Source organism: Papio anubis, chromosome 14 (assembly GCF_008728515.1).
Source record: "Papio anubis isolate 15944 chromosome 14, Panubis1.0, whole genome shotgun sequence".
NCBI classification, from domain to species: domain Eukaryota; kingdom Metazoa; phylum Chordata; class Mammalia; order Primates; family Cercopithecidae; genus Papio; species Papio anubis.
Window position 1 is genome coordinate 12,131,507 of NC_044989.1, and position 17,504 is coordinate 12,149,010.

Genomic DNA, 17,504 nt, shown 5'->3' on the forward strand with positions numbered 1-17,504 from the left:
TCAAGCATTGAATTGTTTTATCATTCCAGATATTAAAGGTTTAATTTCAGAAGTTTCTTTTTTTTTTTCTTTTCTTGAGATGGAGTCTTAATCTGCCGCCTAGGCTGGAGTGCAGTGGCACAATCTCAGCTCACTGCAACCTCCGCCTCCCAGGTTCAAGTGATTCTCCTACCTCAGCCTCCCAAGTAGCTGGGACTACAGGCACCCTCCATTACACCAGGCTATATATTTTTTTTCTGTGTATTTTTTTTTAGTAGAGATGGGGTTTTGCTATGTTGGCCAGGCTGGTCTAAAACTCCTGACCTCAAGTGATCCACCTGCCTTGGCCTCCCAAAGTGCTAAACTTCTAGGTGTGAGCCACCGCGTGTGGCCTAATTTCAGAAGTTTTCAGGGCATGGGCATTTCCTTCACTTCTGGCAGCATCTGGGTTGCATCATTCCTTTCCCATCATTCCTTTCCTCTCACCCTTCAGCATTCCTTTTGCGTCTCAACTTAGAGCCACATTCAACTAAAAATTATCAAGCAGATTCCATGTCAGATGCTTCATATGTGTGAGGTCATTTCATTCTGACAATAATTCAGGGTAAACATTATTATCGCCACTTTTCAAGGGAGAAAACTGAGGCTCAGGAGGGTGGAGAACTGGGACCAAGTGTCAGTGAAGAAATAGGTGGTCCACAGTGTGAACAAAGGCATCTTTCCTCCTGGCTCACTGGGCTTTTCTGGCTCCTAAGGCTACCTTGTTACTTAGGTTTGATGGGAGAAGTTCTACTTGATGGTGAAAATCAGGTGAAATTATCGTTGTATTCCATTTTTCTGGCTATAGATGTGGCTGTGACGTGCTGTCTGCCAGCGTTATGCATCGAGTTACATCTCTTCCCAGTTCCACATCCTGTGGATAACTCAAGCGCCAGCCAGCCGTTAAAATCATTTCTTCCAAATGAGGGTGGTGGGACCTGACATGTGGATGTTTCCTGTTTCCAAATCCAAGAAATGAAGGTAACTGACTCCAGGCTAAAAGAGAATCATCCTCATCTGTGGCAATCACTTAGCAGTGTCTCTAGCTGTGGCTCTGCAGTGCGTCTGACAACTCAGCTTATCAGCAAGGGTAAGAAGGCCTGTGGGGTCAGAGCTGATGGAAGGAGGGGAGCTTGAATGGTGAAATGGGGAGGAGGTAGGAGCACCCTGCCTGGAGATGCAGCCCAGAGGAATAATACGTGAATCTCACATGACTCAGCCCTCTGTGCAGGTAATAAAATTTCAATGAGACATGAGCTTATTTAAGAAAACACGCAGGAATAATTCATCATTGATGTGGCTATTTTGGGAGATGAAAGGGAGCTTGAAACAGAGGAACATGTGAAAAGCATTCAAGCTGAGTGAGTGTGATAGCAAACTAAGATTTCCCTTCATAATTGAACAGTAAAAATCAAATGTGTCCCCATCTTTCAAGTCTCAGGATTGGAAGAGTGAGGTGTTGGGTGCAGATGTTGGCAGTTCTTTACTCCCTGGATAAACAGATTGTGGTTTTGAGATTGAAGGATTTTGGAAGGGTTGCTTTTTTATTTTTTTATTGTTGCTAAGAGAAACCAGGTCTCAAATGCAATCTCTTGGGCTTGGGAATGGAGACTCCCCACGCCAGTCCCTGAATGTGCCAAAGAAAAGCATCCCCTGTGAAAAGAGGCACTGCTGTTAGATGTCTGCTATTACCTCATAGTGCAGGGAGAGCAGAAATCCTTTTTCTAATCACTTGCAGGAGACTCTCAGTTAAATGTGATCAGCTACGAAGATGATGGGACACAGGGGAGAGTCTTCTGCCTTTGATGCAGATGTGCCAGATGTGGGCTGACACATGTTCTTTCAACTTCAGTAAAGTCCCAAAGGACAGAAGAATGAGACAAGTTTAAGAAGTGGAAATCTGAGGCCTGCTAAAATCTGAATCCCAGCTACTCTAGTCTCTCCTGGGTTCTCACAGCAGCCTTGTTTATCTTCCAGACATCCATGTCCAGCCTTATATCCCAAGTAGAAAAGGGGTCTCCAACACCTTCATTTTACCTTTCATTGTTTTTCCTAGATCTCTGATTCTGTGTCTTCCTACCTCTCCTGATTTCTGACATCACCAGTGTTCATTCAGTCCCACATATATATGAAGTCCTTACAAGGTCTCTGTTCTCCCATCTAAGCCCCCTCCCTTCACTTTCCTCCTTTTCTGATGCTCAGTCCATGGAAACACTTCTTGTTCATCATTTGGATTTTCTGCCTGGTTAAGCCACTCAGGGCAAACATCCCTCAAACGCTACTGCCCTGAGACTCTTGACTCTGGCATCCTCCATAAGAAGTACTCCTCCCTTCCCACCTCCATCTCAATCAGGGTTGCCAGACCCCTTTAGAAAACCTACACATTCACCCTGCAGTCTACCTTACAAATGCTACAGTTGCTCTGATATTGTCTCTTTTGGCCTAGAAAACATCGGTGACTTTCTACTGGTCCAAACCAGCTATCCCTAAAGTGTCTCCTGAGGATAGAATCAGTGTCTGGTTGAGAGTGATTCTAATACAAGATTCAAAGCAGTGTCTTTCTGCTCTTCGTAAATATTTATTGACTCCATCTTAGTTGTGAGACTCTAATAGAGTCTGTGGATACAGTGATGACAAATTAGATGTGTCCAGTGCCCTCGTGATACTAACCATGTGTCGTGGAAGACATCAAACAACTAACACTGAGAAGATTATTTTCAAGAAAGGTGAAGGGTGTTATACAAATGCAAAAGGGGGAATGGGTGTGGCAAACCTAGTCTGAAAAATCAGAGAAGATTGAGACCTAGAGTGTGAGGAGGGATTCATTAGGCCAGGTCCAGCGACAATAGTGGCAGGTGGCAGGAACCCTACAGGTCAAGACTATATTTCTGGAAATAGCAGATGTGTTCAGGACCCAGAAGGAAGGTGGAATGGCTTGAGGACAAGTGATGCTTTCAAGCAATGATTCTTGAGGGACTTTGTATAATCATCTGGAACACACACTCAAAATACAAATGTCTGATTCTCATCCCCAGTTGTTGAATAGGAGTCTCTTGAGATGAAACTCTGGTAGATTGGGTGCAAAAATTGTTGTGTTTTTTACTCTCTCCTAAGCCCATAACATGTGTGATGTAACTTCTCAGCTCTTAGAGGTGGGGTCTCTTTCTTTAGAATCTGTGCTGGCTCATGAACCACTTTGGCCAACAGAATAAAACAGAAGTATTCTTATGGCAACTATGAGCCCAAGACTCAAGAAGTAGTGTGTGCTTCTGACCCCCTCTCTCAGAGCCTGCCCCCACCGTGTAAACAAGAGCAGACCACCCTGGTGCAGAATGAGAAACCACATGGAGGACAGCCTACTTATCCCTCTGAGACTATCTTAGATCAACCTATAGCAAGCCAGTCCCTGAACATACAAGCAAGGCCAGCCCAGATCAGCAGACCTGCTTACCCTAGGAGCAGATGCATCAGTAAATCCAGAGGAGACCAATGGCTTAAACAATAATCATCGGAACAATAACTGATTCTGTATTAAGTCACTGAGTAGTTATTTATGCAAAAAAAAAAATCTGTTACAAGAAACAACAATTAGTGAGATAGGCAGAGAAGGTCAGCTTGAGTCGGACTTTGTAGGCATGATGTGAATTTGGTGCTTTGTCCCAAGGGTTATGTGAAATTGCTGAAATGCTTTGAGCATGGAAGTGGCACAATTAGGTTTGTGTTATAGAAAAATGAACTTGGCTATTCTGTGGAGTATAAATTGTGGGAGCAGGGATTTAGAATTAATCCCTATAGATTGAATTCAACTTGGGAATGTATAGTTTAGTTTGTTCTTTTAAATATATACATTGGGCTTTAGCAATGTACTCAATAATGGGATTACAAGGAGGAAGGCTCATATCCTGTCTTTAAATCTAGAGAGAGACAGAAAATTATTATGAATTTAGACAAGAACCATAACAGAGGTATATGCAGGTAGTTATGGTAGCATGGAGAAGTAGCCGTAGCCCAGCTTGGTGGAGAAATGAAGGGTTCGGTCCAACTGGTGACAGTGGAGGGTACTGTGAAGAAGGGGGAACACACATGGATTCCCAGGAGGAGGTATAAGACTAATAAAAGTTGGTGTTGCTGAAGAGCAAGCATGAAGATGGGAAGCAGAAGAAAATCCGACGAGAGAACAGGAAGGGGCCATGTGGTAAAAAATATCCTTTGTACTTTTTGAAGCTAGGGACAGGCCAGAATCCAACAAGAGCTGAGGCACAGGATGATCCTGCTTCCTGATCTACAGATGGATTAGTGGATAGAAGAGAGCCAGTTGGGAAGAGCAGGGCCTTGCCTAGGAGTCCCCAGGGTGCCGAACCACCATGGTCACATGACCTGATGCAACTGAGGCAGAACTCCCTGCCATCTCACAGGCTGGTGAGCATGACACAGGAATCACCAGTAGCCAGAGCGTTCCCTTGGTTGATAGTCTTGGACCACAGTCCTAGAGTAGCCCCAAGACTCAGCTACTCCTGAATGTCTTCTGGAAGCCAGCAGTCAGTGGAGGCAAGAAAAGAACATGTTTTGCTGTGGGGTCCCCTCCTCCCCGGAGTGTTTGGCACCCCATGCTGCCGATCTCCAGCTGTCTGTCTAGACAGAGCACAGATTGGTCCCGTGAGGTACTGAACACTGTGATCCAGGCCCACTCACTCTTGGCCAGCCGGAGAGTGAGCATCCAAGGATAGCATCTGAGCTGGAGACATCGGGGTTCTCCTTTTCCGACTAGCACTCAGGTGCTCCTCCCAAATCATGGACATCTCTGCTCACTGTATTGCCACATCCCGAAATTTGCACCGGGTCCAGGCACGATCAGAAAAGCCCCGCTTCCCCTGCTCTTGCTGATCATTTCCCAGGCCCTAGGACAAACTCCATTTGATCTTCATAGGCACAGATCCTTGGAAAAGCCTTGATGCCCCAGTGAATAGTAATAGTTTTCAAAGATTAAATGCCTACATGTTTAGGACCTGGACACTCATACTATTCTCTCATTGTTCTGTTGGCTTCACACAGCAACCCTGTGAAAGAGACATTATTAACTCTGTTTTAAAATGACAAGTAGGAAAGCAGAGCTTTGAGAAGTGAAGCAACTTGCTCATGATCTCACAGCTACCGATGAAGTGGAACCAGGATCTGAACCCAGAACTACTAACTCTATCTGCCACATTCCATCTGTTAAACTGTATTGCCCCTGCTGTCCAACTGCTTCACTTTTAGATGAGAGTAAAAGGAGCAGAGGGAGAAACTGATTTGCTGAGACACACAGCAGATCTTTCAACCAAGGCTCCGGCCTCCCATTTCCCTGTCTTTTGGGGCACCCCCATATTCTCTTGGGTACATTTCCTGAGCTACTCTTCCAGGCCCTCCTCATTTGGCCTGGGAGGCAGGAAGCTTGATGGAGATCCTGGACACCTGTAGACAGCTGGCTCTGCCTTCTCTGAGTAACAACAGCCCTAGGCTCCACTGCCACTTATTGGCTTGGACAGAGAGCAGGTGTGAGGGGTGGGGTGCCGCATCGAAGTGTCAGACTCCACATCAGACATTCACCCTGGAAGAACTCTGGTGGGATTTAGAACCCCAGGGTTTATTGTAATGATTTGAATGAAGTCTTTGTCTTCCTTTCCCATCCACTACTCAAATCTTGTGGTGATCACTAACCAGAGGTTTCAGAGAAATCAAAGCTTTGAAGGAAGTTCGCCTTTCAGTGTGTTCACTTCACATTGAACACGTTCACAGCTCCTGACTTCTCCAATCAATAACAAAGAGATTTTTTTTTTTCCAGCACGTCAGAAAAAATGAAGGCAAGGAGCCAGTTCTCAGTTCTCTGTAGATCATGAGAGTTTTTGTCCGTGACTATTGACCCTGTGTCCTTCCTTGGAAGTACTCAACTCACTTTAATTAGCTCACATTCTGTCCCCTTCGTTTAACCCACATCACTGTGGTTCCAAGGGATGAGAACTGTGCACTGTGGCAGACACCTCTGTCTGTTCCTTTGAGCACCTACTACTGTGAGGCTCAATTGCCAGGGTTCATAGAATCAAGGCAGGATCAGCGACATCATGTGTGGGGCCTAGAGCAAAATGAAAAAGTGAGGCCCTTTTTCTAAAACTGCTAAGAGTTTCATAACCTGGGAGGAGAGCATTCAACCAAACATGGGGCCTGTCTAAAGTTGGACACTCGTGGAGCTGGTCCTGCGTGGGGCAGTGGAAAGATGTAGCAGAGATGAAGAAGAGAGATAAGTTAGAGCTGAGTGTTAGCATCTCAGTCTATAAAATAGGGTGATGACCTTTACCTTGCTAATTGTATATTAAAATTTGGTAATGTATGTAGACCACTAGGAAATGTTAGATGATCATTAAGGAGGAGCTCCTTTCCCTAAGGAAGAACCTAACTCAGATACCTCATTTTGCAGAGGAGAAACCTGAAGCCTAGAAAAGAAAAATGCCTTGTCCATATTTAGTCAGGGAATCCATCTGTGGTGGGGCTGGGATACGAGACCACGGGTCTTCATTCCCAGCTTGATGAACTTTTCACTGAACCATGCTGCTTCTCATCTCTCCAGCTGCTGTTCGAGAGTTCCTGCTAGCTAAAGAGGCAGGGCCTTAGTCCTCATCGGCAGATGGTTGGAGACTGAATCAACTGTCTGTAAGATTGGGCTCCACTTCCTGCCCAGTTGCTGTCCCACGAGTGAATAATAATGAAATAAATGTTATCCTTCATCACAGGATGCTTGGGGTGGGGGGATAGCTTTCTCAGATGACTTACCACATGGTTTGTGATGAAATAGCTTTTTCTGCACATAGCCACTTTGCAGTACTAGACGGCTGCTTTGGGCATTAACAAATAGTGAACCTGGTGGTAGTTTGATTTAAAGGTGATGGCACAGACAAAGACAGGGTTCACTGGGTCTACTGGCTGTGGATAATGTCAGTGCTTAACAAGAATAATAATCCTACAAAAAAATCCTATACATAGACACTTTGGGGAATTATAAACTACTGTTCTAATAAATATCATCACTCTGATAACAGGAAGGGCAAGGCTAGTGTGATTTTACTGTAACTTTTCAGAAGAGAACACTGGCTCACAATGACCTGACTATCTGTCCAAAGTCACAGTTCTGTACATGGTGCTGATGGGGCTTCTGAGAAGGACATTACATTTGATGACGCCTTTATTTCCTGTGCCTAAGAGACAACTGTGAACTAAATCAATGATACTTTCGATCTCTAAATTTCACTTGGTGAGAACACAACAGAATGTATTGAAAAGGAGATGGAATTTCCTTTCGTCTCTCAAATTGAGATGTTTATATACCTCCCAAGTCCTAAAACTCTTATTTCCTTTAAAAAAGAGTCTCACCTACAGAATACTGTGAGAAAGAATAATTGACTTTCTTATGCAGATGGTGTGTCTGTATGGTTCCACTTTTTGTTGGTTAGGGTTGTTTTTATGGAGGTCTCAATGAGGTGTCCAAGCTCTGGCCGTGGCTTGCTGGGGGACTACCACACATCACTGAACAGCTCTAGATCTTAGTTTAGGCATCTGTAAAATGAAAACCACAATACTTACTTCAAGTGTATTTCTTTTTAATGTTTTTATAAAATTGTAGTAAAATACACGTAACAAAATTTACTCTCTTAACCCTTTCTTAGTGTACAGTTCAATGGCATTAAGTCTGTTTACGTTGTTGTGCAGCCATCACCACCGTCTGTCTCCGGAATTTGTTTCATCTTCAAAGACATACACTGTACCCACTAAACAATAACTCCTTATTCACTCTTTCCCCAGTTCCTGGCACTCGCCATCCTATATGTTACTGATGCCACAAATTACAACTTCATGTATTGTGTAGCCATTAACAGATAATTATGATCATAATTACTATCATTACTATTATTTTAGAGACAGGGTCTCACTTGGTCACCCAGGCTGGAATGCGGTGGCGCAATTGTAGCTCATTGCAGCCTCGAACTCCTGGGCTCAAGTGATTGTCCCACATTAGCCATCAAATAGTTAGGACTACAGGCACACACTACCACGCCTGGCCAATTTTAAAATTATTTCATGTTTTTATCTTTTAAATCTTATAAAAGCATGAAAAGTGGAGTGATGGGACTAAATTATAATAATGCTGCTTTTTATATTTGTTCATGCATTTACCTTTACCAGAGATCTTTTCTCATATATTTTCATATGGCTCCATTTTCTTTTTCTTTTTAAAATTAAGTAAAATTAAATATATAGAACCACATAGTTGTATCATATACGTAGTAAATATTAAAAATGATGGTGACTTCCAACCTTCCCTGTCAATAACTGTTGACTGATTCATCAATTGAATGAATGAATGGATTTCCTTCTCCAAAAGGAGACCTGTAAGAAAGAGACACAAACTGATATTTCACGGAGCAGGATTTCTCTGATCACCTAATATGAATGTGGATAGAAAGAAACTAAAACCAGTAAGACAGAAGGATGCATCTTGGTTTTCCACCAAAAAGTTCTGTGGCCCTGGATGCTGAGTTTCTTACTTATCATGTCTTAGGGTCACTGAGGCCAAACTCTATTTTAAAAGACATGACTTTAAATAGTTTTCCTTTTCCTTTCACTGCTTCAGGAAGTTCCACCCTGAGTCAGTGCCAGATGGGTTTGGTTTTTAGCTCAAATTTACCCGTAAAGGGTGGTGGAAGAGATGATTCATAAATCCCATCTTGACCTTATTTGCCTGATACTCAAACTGCAGCAGGTGAGCCGTTGGACTCTGAAGCATGGGATTTTACGGAGAATTCAGTGCTCCGTGTCTCAGATTGTGGAGAGAAAAAGTGTGTGCACAAGAAAGAACTCGGGCAAATGCTTGTTTTAACTTGCTCATGAACCCATGCAGGCTGTATAAACAGACCAAATGAAATAATGAGGACATGCATTTTAAAATCAAACAGAGGGTATAACATTATTATTAGGCACAGTTATGTACATGATATTTGATAGAACTGGTGGAAACGTATGCGCTGCATTTGTTGGATTCAGCTACTACTCAATTTACATACATTGTAGGGAAAACACTATATTGTTCTTGATACGTCAAAAGAAGTTACAGTCTTACAGTTATATGTTTTATGCTTTTCCTAAGGAAATCTTTTCATTTTTTCATTCCTTTGTTCAAACACATGTTGTGCTTGCTCTACAGGAAAGAATAATGTATCTGATGTTTGACACCTGAGTTCTGATCCTTGCTTTGACACTGAGTACATAGCCCTAGGAAGCCGGGTACCTCCTACAGCCCCAAATTTCTTCATATGTAAAGTGGAGGCAAATATTCGTATTGGGGTTTTTGAGGAATAAGTGAGGTACTATATTTACAAATACTTAAGATAGCTCCATGTATTCTCAAGTGTCTAACACATAACAGTTGCTGAAGAAATAGTGAGTTATTCTTTGGAAGTCACCCAGTTGTTTCCTCTCCTATAAAATTTGAGCAGATTCCGTATATTATACCTAATTATAGAGTTTCCACCAATATTCTGGAAAAAGTTCAAACAAGGGAAACAAAAAGGCTATCTAGCGATTCTCTCTGATTCCGTAAACTGACATTCAAGAGATTGTCACATCCCTTGTATTTTTTGGTAAATTTATTTATTTTTTAAGTTCTGGGGTAAAGTTCTTATTTTATAAATGTTGATAAATTTGGAAAGAAAGTTGACTTTAATCCGTTTATCTACACACCATGCTAAAATTGGGTTTTCTATTATACAAAATCTTTGATTATCATACTGATATCAGTGCATATTATAACAATTCTTGACTATCATTGCAAGGAAAAGCAATCAGCATTGCTTTTTATCCTCTCCCATATATCACTTAAAATTGATGACTACAATAGCTGACAAGTCCAAACTTGTTAAATGACAAAAGCTCAATGCAATTTCATAAACCTCTCAGTTATGATGACTTTTGCAGTAAGATTCTGGGAGACTGTATGTAAGTTCAGTACAAATACGCATGATCTCTCTTTTAAGATGTGGATGGGTTCTCAAGGTCCTTTGAAATTCATCTGATTCATTAGTATTTGGTCTTGACATTTTAAAATGAAAAGGTAACTTCACATTTTCTACTTCCCTTCATTATGTTGGATGGCTTCAATTAGACACAAATATATACTTAACATTTATCTTCATCACCTGATTTATTTCCCAATTTACTGGGGACAGTAGGCTTTGTTGAAAGCAACAATGACAGAAAGCAAGGAGGCGAGTAGAAATATGTAAGAACACCAGAAAGCAGAAAGCAGTGGAACCCACTCACTAAATCATCAGCACTGGAAAGCATGACCCTCAAACTCAACAAGTTTCCTGTAATTAATGTGATCAGCTGTTTCATTCACTGGTTTTACACAGCCCTGAGTGTTTTCCAGATGTAGACTAATGTCATACCTCCAAAACCCAAGAAGAATAAGAATAAAAGAAAGGATAAAACCCTGTCATTTACAGCAACACAAATGAGACTGGAGGACATTACATTACATGAAATAAGTTGGACACAGAAAGATAAATATTGCATCTTCTCACTCATATGTAGAAGCTAAGTAAGTTGATCTCATAAAAGTAGAGGGAAGGGTAGTGGTAACTAAAGGCTGAGAAGTATAGAGGGGAAGAGAGGGATATGGGGTAGGGAGAAGTTGGTTAATGGATACAAAATTACAACGAGGAGGAATAAGTTCTAATGCTCTTAAAGCACAGTAGGGTGACTATAGCTAATAATAATGTATTCTATATTTTCAAATAGCTAGACGAAAAGATTTTGAATGCTCTCAACACAAAGAAATAAGAAATGTTTGAGGTGATAGATGTGCTAATTGCCCTATTTTATCATTATACATTGAATATGAGTATCAAAATATCACATTGTACTCCATAAATTGGTACAATTATTATGTGTCAATTTAATTTTTTAAAAGATAGGTAGGAAAGTTAAAATGAGGGAATTAGCTTTAGACCAAATTTAAATTAGGTGCCTTATTTCAGGTGGTAACAAAGTTTATTCAATCATTCATGATATTATCTCAAATTTGGAGTTATTAAAGTACTTTGACAATGGGCTTCATCTCACTTAGTTACAATAAACCTGTGACAGAGGAATTATTTCATGGAAGAAGAAATCAAATCCCAGGAGGGAGAAGAGCTCTGTTTAATGTCACTCAGGTAGAACCTAGACTTAAACCCAAGTTTTCAAGTTCCAAGTCCAATGTTCAGGTCAACTTACCCCAGTTCCATATTATTTCCCCAGCACTGTGGATCTCATGGAGATGCCGGGATGAATAAGCAGGGGCCTGACAACTGAGGAATGGACAGTCTGAAGACCTCAGCTCATGTGTGACTCCAGAACGGATGCAGATGGTCAAGGAGAAAAGGAAACTCTCATTCACTGAACATGATTCCATGCCGGACAGTGTGCCATGGATCCTTGTCATGGTGGGAGGCAAGTAAGAATCATTTTTCCAGATGCAAGAAATGGAAACCCAGAGATTTTGTCTAATTCTTTATTATTATATTTAAACCAACCAAGTGAGACAGGTAAAATTCAAACACAAATATCAGCTCTCAAAATGATTACTGTTGACTCACCTCACTGGGCTTTGAGTCTGAAGGGCTGGATTTGATCTCAGTCTTGATACTTATATGAGAAGACCATGTATCTCTCTCTCTCTCTGTGTATGTAATATATAAAATATTAGATATTAACAAATTGCTGACTTTAAATCTGATTCTTAACCTCTCTACCATTAAACTCCCTCAATTATAAAATGGCCATAATTAAACTGCTTGCATGTGTTGCTCAGAATAAATTAAATGTCATATGCCTAGCACACATCTGGAAAATGTTGAGACTCATAAATGTTTATTTTGTTCCTTCCTTTCTGAAATCTGCAGAAGTAAGACTGCCCTTCTCTTAGCATAGTCACCTTGGACTACAGAAAGACAAAAAGAGTCATTGCAAAATGTACTTGAATGAATCACACTGCAAATTAATTTTCTTCTAGGTATGTTAGTCCAATTCTACAATGATTCAGCTACTAATAAAACTACAGGAATAACAGTGTGGAGCATTTTTATAGCCGTCGATCATCACAGCAACACTAAGCAGCAGATAGGACAGATTTACTATTATTATTCTTGTTTTATTGATGGTCAAGACTTGAGGAAGCCAAATCAATGGTCCCAAGTCCCAAGGCATCAGCTCAGGACCCAGAACAAGGCCCTCTTGCTCCAAGTCCACTGTCTTTGACAATATCCAACACAGCACAGCATACACGTCAAACTAAAAGAGACATATGATCATTAAGGAAAACTTAGTGAACAAGATTTGAACCTTTCTGAAAACTGTAAAGGAAAGGTCTGTACAGTCACCACCAAACAGTGCAGAATATTATTACATCTCAAAAACCATGGAAGTATGCCGGCATTGCCTGGGAACAGATATCCTCAGGGCCTTTGTCGTCTGGAGGTGGAAATGTGTGTTGAGGTCAGGGAGAGGAGCTCCTGTCAGCAGGAAGAACCATTGCTATTTCTGTTCAGGACAAAACAAAAATGACATCTGTCAAGGCCATTATTCTTTCAAATGTGGCTGGGATGAAGAAGTGATAAGGATGAGTTTGTAATACTCCCTTGAGAACAGAAAATCTCAAATCCAGAATATGGAGTTTTAAGAGCTGTACAGTGCCTTAGAAATCATTCGTGAAAGCCGGAAATAAAACCTGGGCCTTGAAATTAAGAGAAAATCCCAACTTCAAGCCCACACTCTGCTCTGTTGTCTCCAAAGCCCAGTTTTTGCACCTGTAAATGAGTCTATCATAAACGAACATGAGTCAATACACATGAAAGCACTTTGAGAACTAGAAAGCTCTTTGCAAAATTAAGATATTTCAAAAATTTAATAGAAAAAAGATCCAGATTTGTCCAGCTATTAGTATTAGAGAAATTGATATGAACTCAGGATTACAGACTGCAGTTGAATACTTATTCCATGACTCAATATTATCACAGCAATGTGACGGATATTGCCCATGTCCCTGGGATTGGCACTGGGATGAAGAGGAAACCACTAAGACTGATATCTCCTTTGACTGCTGAAACGGCCAGGCTGGAATGGTCGTTTCCATTGTCCCATCAGCTGCTGGTACTTACCTCTGACAAATAACTTGTAACATATTGCATAGTCCTTGTTTTTCTGCTTTTTGCCTAGAATTTAATAGATTATATACTCCTTGAAGGAAAATACTGTTCTATTTATATTTCTTTACGTATCATCAATATATACCAGAGATTCCGGCCTGAAAAGAAGCTCTTTAAATACAGAATAAATGGCTCCTACACTCCAGAAGCTCCTGTTCTAGTTAACAGGCCAGACTCCAACAGCAACTGCAATGTCTCTAATGCAGACAAAACATGCATTAGAGAATCATGGGCTAGGTGGGTCGGGTGGGGGGGTGCTGGGGGAATTAATTCTTACTCTGAAGAAAAAATTATGTTGTTAATAGCATTAGGTGAAAACTATAGGAGCAGAGAATGTGTCTAATAGGTGTCTGAGAAAGAATACTGTGGCATTTGTCAAGGTTTGCATCCTACTTAGCAGCAGGACACACTGGGCTTGTGCTGGAACCTGCACCCTCTGGATGCCAGTCTAGGGGCTGAATTCAGCCTTGACCTAAGTAATTTGTATTGATAGAGTTAAGAGGCCACATCTCCACTTATGTGCAACTCATAGTCTTGTTTCTATATCATTTCCAACTTCTGTGACTTCTGGAATATTCTGTGCTGTTTTACTCCTCCGTTCCTTCTTATGTATTGCTTTCTTTCATGGAATAACATTTTTCAATGGATATCCACACTTCTCCAACACACTTACACAACCCATTCAAACATCCTTAAAACCATACTCAGACATCCCCTGCTGGGTGATGCCTTGCTTAACCTTCTAGAGAGATCTCTTCTTTGGCCTGAATATATGTCTACTGTTTTACGTATCACACAGACCCTAACGATTTCTTTATATCATGTTATATTATAAAGATGGGGACAGTGTTATCCATCCCCAAATACTCTCACTGAGCATAATTGCCTGGGGCCCAAAACATCATTTTTCAGTAGGTTAATGCGTAACGTGATAAAGGAATAAAAAATTACTCAGTGCTTGCTGCTTTAACCCTCATCTGCTTGTGGCTGATACATACAGGTGTGCAGGAATGGACAAGCTGCCCAAGACTGTAGGCTTAGTAATGAGGCTATAGCATTTAAACAGACTTTGGGTACAACTCGAGATTTTAATTTACTTTTATCTAAATGAACAGGGTCCTGGCTATAATTCTCCTGTTCAATAAATAGAAAAATCTTTTTTAGAGACAACTTAGTAGGGGATTTAGTAGTGAGGGCTTTGGTAATTTTCCACCTGCTAATGGGTAAACAACAGCAGTCCTGGTACATCCAGGGCTATGGGCACTGGATGGTAATTCTCTGGCTGCAGCTTCTAGCAATGTATTTACTCAGCTGTTAGTGGGCCTAGCAGCTGGGAATGGGTTCCCCAGCTAGTTGTAAGAAAACTACCAGGGACTCATTTATTTACTATTAAACTGTAAGCACTTGGCAGGGCATCTGGTCCCACTTTCCTAAGTTATGATTGGGTACTCATGAGACATTGGTTGTTAGAAGAGCAGCTGGGATATTTAAAATGTCAAGTAGGAAATTCAGAAGTTTTAGCATCTCACCACAATTTTTTATGGGGTGAAAGGGGATGTTAGGCTGAATTGGAGCGCATTTGGAATCTCTGATGTTTCATAGATTGAATTTATCTTCTGTAGATTCAATATACCTGAAATAGTTTTGTTTGCTTTTACAGTATAGGGTTTTTGTGAGTTGGACATGACAGTGGGGTCTCACAAGGGATTTTGTGGGTGACCAGTGTCTAGAAAAAACAACAGTTGACTGGGCAGGGAAACTGCCTGGTCTAGTGGAGAGAAAGGACAGAGCTGGGGTTTGACATATCTAGGTTTTCATCTTGATTTTTTCAGTTCATGCCATGACCTTGGAAAAAATCCTGTAATTCGATGAAGCTTAATTTTATCTTCTGTAAAATTCAGTAAGAGTGTCTACAGCAGGGAACTTTGAGGATGGTCTCATGCTAAGTAGCATATTATTAGACATGAAAATTGACATGAGAAATACTGGCAAACATTCCAGAGATTGATTCTGCCTGGTGCCATAAGAATTAAAATATTTTTCAAATTTCATTTCACCCGCATATTTAGTTAAAGACTTACCTGTTACTCAGGCAGTTAACCTAAGTATATAGATTATGTCCCGTTTTTTTTTTGTCCAGATAATTACTGGACATGATGTAGAAGTTCCTCAGTAAACAGGTGTTTATCCACCTTCCAAATAACATTTTGTTTCTTTTTCCGAAGTGGAATCCTGTAATGCTGTTTGGTGAAACCCCTTGAATGATTCCGTTTTGCTTAATTATAACTTTCAGTTTTTGACCATGTCTGTAACATCAGACAAAGTTTAACGAAAACGGCAGAAAAACTGAGTTTAAAATCAAGCTCTCTATTATCTACTGTATGACTTAAACATACATATTTTAACCCTCTCCTCCTCCATTTCGACCTCTGTAAAATGATGACGGCAATATTTACACCCAGAGAATTGGGGAGATTCATTGTGTTGCAAATGGGAAAACGTGAGCTGAGGACCCATAAATGTGTGCCTCACATTCACGTTTCAATCAATGGTGAACAGAAAATGCACTGACGCATGCCAAGCTACTCAACATGAATTCTAGAAAACAGTAGACAAGAGCAAGGGCCATTTCGCAGTATATTTGTTGTAAGGTTATTCTGACCCTAGACCAACTACCATCCCCAAAATTTACTCCATACCTACCCCTACTGTAGACGAACAGTTCCCAAATATGCGGGGCTAGTTTTTTGGCTTCCTGTTCTCCTTTCCGGGTCCCATAACTCACCAGCCTATTTCATGCCATCGTGCCTTGGCAGAAGGCAATCTCTTGGCTAGGATGTCCCACCTTCCCCTGCCACCACTCCCTGCCCCCTCGCTGTCCACCCCCCCCCGACATAAGGATTTTCATCCTTAAAATATATTTGCTATCAATGATTCTATAATTACTTATTCAGTAAACGTTTCCCCACAGATAGGAGCATCTCCCCATGAATGCAAGATAAAGAAGCATTTTAAATATAAGATATAAAAGGATTCAAAAAGGATACAGGTGCTAGCTTTAATGACATCATTGTACCTGGAAAACCTCCAACTCTTCTCCACCTGTCACAGTCAATTTTTTTCTTCCTTACTTTGTTAACTCATATATTCATCCCAAAACTTGTTCACCTATTATTCATTAGACATTTCGCTAAGCATAGAAAATAAAATACAATGCTGAACAAGACATACTCCTCATCTTCAAGAAGTGTGTTGAATAGTTAAGAAGTTGCAGATCAGATTTTTATTTTAAAAATGTTATTTTGACAGACTAAGAAGGAGGCACTAGGGAGAAAAACCTACCATTAGAAAAATCCATTAAAAGGTGGTTATGATAATTCAAATGAAAGTTGATGATGGCATATGCGGGGAAAATAGCAGTGAAGTGGAGAAAATTTGGATAGATAGCAACAGCAGCAGTAACTCTTTATGAAATATTTTCCATGCATTAGGAACTGTGCAAAATGCTTTGCAAACATACTTTCTGTTGATCCTCAGAAGAACTCTCTACAGAAGATATAATCCTCCTTTAACAGATGAGGAAATTAAGAGATCAGTTATTTGCCAGAGGCGACACAGGAAATAAACATCAGAACAGGGATCTGAACTCAGGAATGTCTGTCTCCAAAGCTGGATCTCTTAAGAATTGTGTACTTTGCTTGGCTTGATAGAGGATACAATCATAGGCAGCATCACAAAGTTTACTACGTGCAATTTATGTGTCAGCTCATATCCACTCAACCCTGCCTACCCTTGGTTCTTGACTGCTTGCCTTTCTTACGGGTACATCAGCCCTAGTGATGGCTTTCCTGTGGTTTTTAGATCCCATTTGCTACTCTCTTTTCATTTTCTAGCAATACTGCCTGTCTCAGCCTTCCTGGAGGAAAGGGCTGTTAGGCTTGTTGAGATAGAAGTTGCAGAGGCTCAAACACCCACATTTGATCCACCTGGATCCACGGAGGCTCTGGTTCTGTCAGTGACTGCCTGGGGGGCTGAGTAACCCAAGTGAGAGGAGAGGGAGTGTTCTTGTCCCTTAGAGGCAAACTTCCACTCTCTTGAGTAAGTTCATATGAAAGAATAGAGTGATCATATGGCAGAAATATCCATTGAGCTTTTAAAGAAATCGACTAACAGTTGCCAAACATGTTTTTTTCTTTTCTTTTCTTTTCTTTTCTT

The 17,504-nt window shown here is 40.8% G+C and overlaps 1 long non-coding RNA gene across 1 annotated transcript in view; it reads left to right on the plus strand.

The window, feature by feature from the left end:
* Positions 1–13,482, plus strand: part of LOC110741025 — a 36,146-nt gene extending 22,664 nt beyond the window's left edge. The window contains exons 3-4 of the long non-coding RNA XR_002516518.2: positions 827–1,108; positions 11,344–13,482. This is a non-coding gene — a long non-coding RNA (uncharacterized LOC110741025). The remainder of the gene's footprint in view (positions 1–826; positions 1,109–11,343) is intronic.
* Positions 13,483–17,504: the final 4,022 nt, after the last annotated feature.